This window comes from Lynx canadensis, chromosome C1, assembly GCF_007474595.2.
Source record: "Lynx canadensis isolate LIC74 chromosome C1, mLynCan4.pri.v2, whole genome shotgun sequence".
In the NCBI taxonomy this organism is placed as follows: domain Eukaryota; kingdom Metazoa; phylum Chordata; class Mammalia; order Carnivora; family Felidae; genus Lynx; species Lynx canadensis.
The window spans coordinates 14,825,265-14,830,577 of record NC_044310.1 but is presented as its reverse complement, the minus strand read 5'-3'; the positions used below and the strand labels follow the sequence as shown (position 1 = coordinate 14,830,577).

General features: G+C 46.4%; 1 non-coding gene across 1 annotated transcript; it reads right to left on the bottom strand.

The window, feature by feature from the left end:
• On the bottom strand, positions 1-73 carry TRNAE-CUC. The gene has a single exon. It is a non-coding gene; the product is annotated as a tRNA-Glu (tRNA).
• Positions 74-5,313: the final 5,240 nt, after the last annotated feature.

The following is a 5,313-nucleotide window of genomic DNA, read 5'->3' as shown; positions in this document are numbered from 1 at the left end:
TACCCAACATGGGGCTTGAACTCACAACCCTGAGATCGAGAGTCTCATGCTCTACCACCTGAGCTAGCCAGGCGCCCCGGGAGCATCTTCACTTTGATTCTCCTGATGATGGTAGGGTGGGAAAGGCAGGATACCAAGAGAAAGCAAACAAAAGATTTCACATCCCTTTATTCCACCTTAAATATGAAGTCAAAGGATGTGTAGATGCTAGAGGGAGTCTTCAATCATCTGAAGAGTTCTGGCCACCAGGCTTGCTTGGCCATGGGGTGGGCCCGTGGCTAGGAACAGGTAGTCACCTGTTTCAGCAGTGTGTGTGTGTGTGTGTGTGTGTGTGTGTGTGTGTGCGTGTGTGTGTTCTGATCTCTTTTATTGGGAGAAATTGCAGGATGCTGGCGATATCCCATCATATTTATTCGGGAGACACATACATTGATAAATAGATGAGTTTCTTGCCAATTTATTTATAGGTGCACATAGAAATCAGATAGTGTCTTAAATTTTTTTGACGGATCTCAGATAATTTTAAAGTACAATTTTTTTTTATTTTTTAATTTTTTCAATGTTTGTTTATTTTTGAGAAAGAGATAGAGTACGAGTGGGGGAGGGGCAGAGAGAGAGAAGGAGACACAGAATCTGAAGCAGGCTCCAGGCTCTGAGCTGTCAGCACAGAGCCTGTTGTGGGGCTTGAACCCACTAACCATGAGATCATGACTTGAGCCAAAGTCAGATGTTTAATTGACTAAGCTACCCAGGCACCCATAAATTATAATTTTAAATGCTCCATTGAAGTTGTCCTTTGGAGAAAGCTAAGGAAGAGAAGGTTGGAGAAATTTCACACTCCAGTAATCTCAGGCTCATCCACGGAAACTTAGGTGGGGCAAAGGTCTCATTTAAAGTTCAAATCTAGGAGCACCTGGGTGGGTCAGTCAGGTAAGCATCAGACTTCAGCTCAGGTCATGATCTCACAGTCTGAGAGTTCAAGCCCTGCATCAGACTCTCCACTGACAGTGCAGAGCCTGCTTTGGATTCTGTGTCTCCCTCTCTCTCTGCCCCTCCCCTGCTTGCTTGCTGTCTCTCAAAAATAAATAAACATTAAAAAAAAAAAAAGTTTGGGGCGCCTGGGTGGCGCAGTCGGTTGGGCGTCCGACTTCAGCCAGGTCACGATCTCGCGGTCCGTGGGTTCGAGCCCCGCGTCGGGCTCTGGGCTGATGGCTCAGAGCCTGGAGCCTGTTTCCGATTCTGTGTCTCCCTCTCTCTCTGCCCCTCCCCCGTTCATGCTCTGTCTCTCTCTGTCCCAAAAATAAATAAAAACGTTGAAAAAAGAAAAAAAAAAATTTAAAAAAAAAAAAAAAGTTCAATTCTCAGTTGGTTAAGCATCTGACTCTTGATTTCGGCTCAGGTCATGATCTTATGGTTCAATAGTTTAAGCCCTGCACCAAGCCTGCTTGGGATTCTCTCTCTCCTGTCTCTCTCTGCCACTCCCAGCTTGTACTCTCTCTCTTTCAAAATGAATAAATAAACTTACAAAAATAAAGATTAAATCTAGGAGTGCCTGGGTGGCTCAGTCAGTTAAGCCTCTGACTATTGATTTTGGCTCGGGTCATGATCTGTCAGTTCATGAGATCAAGCCCCCACATTGGGCTCTGCTTGGGATTCTCTCTCCCTCTCTCTACCTCTCCCTCCCAACCCATTTCAAAAATAAATAAATAAACATTAACAAAATAAATTTCAAATCTAGCCATCCGCTGTGTGTCATTATCATGACAGCACTTCTCTGTAATGTTTACAGAGAAGGGATAAGAGGTTCTCTGAGAGATTTAACGTTTTAACCACAAGGGTTTTCTTTACTCTCCTAAGAATGTAACCTTTTACTATAAGGCTTGTGATGATTACACAGCTTGTAAGATGTATTCACTACGAGCCATCGTATTGATGTTTTTGAGTTAAAGAGGGCATTTGTTATCAGCCTTTGGTTTTGTTCCCCTACGCTGCAAATAACCTCACCAACCCTCATGCTTAACCCACCCACCTGCAGACACAAAATCTTCAGGATCATGTTAATTAACCCTCCATTGTAGGCTGTGCAGTTTCATGTTCAACAGAAAATGGTTCACGTCTCCTGTAAAAAACAAAACAAAACGCTAAGTTTCTTCTGACAGGTCTGAACCAAGCACAGCACAAATCTTGATTCTTCAGCAGACCTCTGTATGGCAAGGGCAAGCAAGTGGATTTTTTTGAGACGCTTCTAGCAGAAATCGTAGGAGTTCTGTGTTTTCCATTCTCAGGGCAGAGATACAGCCTCAGGCGGCAGGGACAGCAGCTGCCTTTCTCAGCGTGTGGCCCTGATTCCACTCGTCCCGTCTGTCTTCCTGAGAAGGAAAAGTCTTCCTACAGTGGTACGGAGTCTCAGGTCTCAGGGCATCCTCTGGATGTTCTCCCTTAACATCTTCTGTCTCTCTCTCTCTTTTTTAAATGTTTATTTTTGAGAGGGTGTGAGCAGGGGAGGGGCAGAGAGCGGGACAGAGGATCCAAAGCCCCACAGACGTGGGGCTCGATCCCATGAACCATGAGACCATGGCCTGAGCTGAAGTCGGATGCTCAACTGACTGAGCCACCCAGGCGCCCCAACATCTTCTGTCTCTTTAGTGCTACCCCAAGAAAGTGAAGTCGGGGGTATGGAATGTGGTTTTCTGCCAGGATATCTGTTTATACTGCAGACTTAATGTTCCACACGAGAGTTTCATTCATCCCTAGAACATTTCTTCTTTTATTTATTTTCTAAATTTTTTAACGTTTATTCATTTTTGAGAGATAGAGACAGAGCGTGAGTGGGGGAAGGTCAGAGAGAGAGGGAGACACAGAATCCGAAGCAGGCTCCAGGCTCTGAGCTATCAGCATAGAGCCGGACGTGGGGCTTGAACTCACTGACCGGCGAGATCATGACCGGAGCCAAAGTCGGATGCTTAACTGACTGAGCCAACCAGGCACCCCACTAGAACAGTTATTAAATATCAACTATGTACCAGGCAGGTTTTGCTATGCTCAGCCATGGGAATTCAAGGAAAATGAAGGGAGTCCTTGGAGAGGTCCCAGGACTCTTCTCTGTTACATGCTCTGCTCTGAGGGCATCCCTCTGTCTTCATTGTACCCTTTTCCTCCAGGCGACAAGACTGTGTAGTTTTGGGAAAGTACGTAATATTTCCAAGAAGTATCATTTAACCTTCCCCCAAAGGACTCGGGGGAAAAAGCTGATGCTGATGGAAAAAGACGGAAAAAGACAAGACTTAAAAAAAAGAACTGTTGAGGGATGTTTGACCTTCCCTGGTGGATGGCGTCTTTTGGCAGTATTTCAGTGCTCTTTTTTCTCCTTCTGGCAGGAGACAAATTTTCCCAGAGCAGCAACATCCTTTATCCACAGACCATGTCACAAATGCTATCTCTAAATTGCCAGCAGAGGTGGAGGAGTTTTGGCCGAAACTGTTGACAGAGCAAAGCTGCTATTAGATCAAAATCCGGCCACGCGAAATTCCTGGGCTGCAGTTTGGGGAGGTTCAAGCCAGGCAGCAGTGGGCAGAGAGAGAGAGAGAGAGAGAGAGAGTTTTCACTGGGAAGAAGGGTATCTTTCACCCGGCCGAGATGGAGGAAAGCATAGTGGTGGCCGATTGGGGAGATGTGTTGCTGAGAAATTCAGATCATCTGCGGCTCAGGCTGTCCCATGAATTTGCTGCCCTGCAGTGATTACTCAAAGTAAAAACACGGCCATGTCACTTTCTGTTACCGTCCTTCACGGGCTCTTTGCCCTTGCCCTCTGCCCATCCGCAACCCACCCCCCTGCCCCAAAGCCCAAGCTCCTTAGTCTGGCACAAGAGGTTATTCACTACTTGGCCCTGGCATTTTTCTTGCTGTCCCCCTGCCCTGCCCTTTATGGTTACTTGCCATTGCCCCAAGCATCATGCTGGTTCCTCTGTCTTCATTTACCTCTTTGAAAGAATCCCTATTTATAGTTGAGGTCACCTTGTCCGGGAAGACTTCTTTGACCTTTCCTAGACTGGGCTAGATGCCTCCTCTCTGTCTCCTCTTCTAAATTGTTAGTTCTCTTAGGACAGGGATTGTGATTTTGAAACAGGTCCCTAGCACCCAGCATGGGGCCTGCTGGATCTCTAGCCCTTGCCTGAGAGCCATCGGGGAACACAAGCCCTCTGTGGGCAGCCTCGTACCCAAGGCGGAGGAGAGGGGAAAGGGTTGGGCTAGCCTTTTAAATTCCCAACCACTGGACTCACTCCTGGGAAGGAGGGAGGGGGTGGAGAGGAGCCAGAAGGAAGCCATAGGAGTGACAAATAGCTCCCCCTTCCCCCAACAGGATCGACTGCTGCATCTGCTGTAGCATTTACACTACATGATTGCTGACTGAATTTCTTTTCTGTGGCTTCTTTGTTTACATTCTTTCTGTTTTTTTTTTTTTTTAATATTTATTTTTGAGAGAGAGAGAGAAAGAGAGAAGGAGAATGAGATCATAAGTGGGGGAGGGTCAGAGAGAGAGGGAGATAAAGAATCCCAAGCAGGCTCTGCACTGTCAGCACAGAGCCCAATGTGGGGCTCGATCCCACGAACCGTGAGATCATGACCTGAGCCGAGATCAAGAGTCAGATGCGAAACTGACTGAGCCACCCAGGTGCCCCACCTTTCTATTTTTTTAAAGTAAAGATTCTTTTAAATGAAAGTAATATGAATATATGGGTTAGAAAATACTAATGGCATATGTGGATAGGCTCATCATGAAAAACAACAATCTTCTGTTCCAACTCCCTGTAAGCCCAGAGGCAATGACACTTTACTCTTTTAGTATTTCTCTTATTGTTTTCTTCAGGTCTCTAATGTCGCCTGCTTCGGAAGACTGAGCTATTTAAAGCACAAAGCTGACCATGTCACTGCCTGAAACTGACGGTTACTTTTCACAATAAGGTCAACCCCTTACCAGGGCCAGGTCTGCTCTCTCTGACCCTCAGCCATTCTTACCTGTGTCTTTCTTTTCTTTTCCTTCTCCTTGGGCAGCTTCAGTGTTTACATCTTTTTTTTTTTTTTTTTAATTTTCTTTTTTTCTTTTTTTTCAACGTTTATTTATTTTTGGGACAGAGAGAGACAGAGCATGAACGGGGGAGGGGCAGAGAGAGAGGGAGACACAGAATCGGAAACAGGCTCCAGGCTCTGAGCCATCAGCCCAGAGCCCGACGCGGGGCTCGAACTCCCGGACCGCGAGATCATGACCTGGCTGAAGTCGGACGCTTAACCGACTGCGCCACCCAGGCGCCCCCA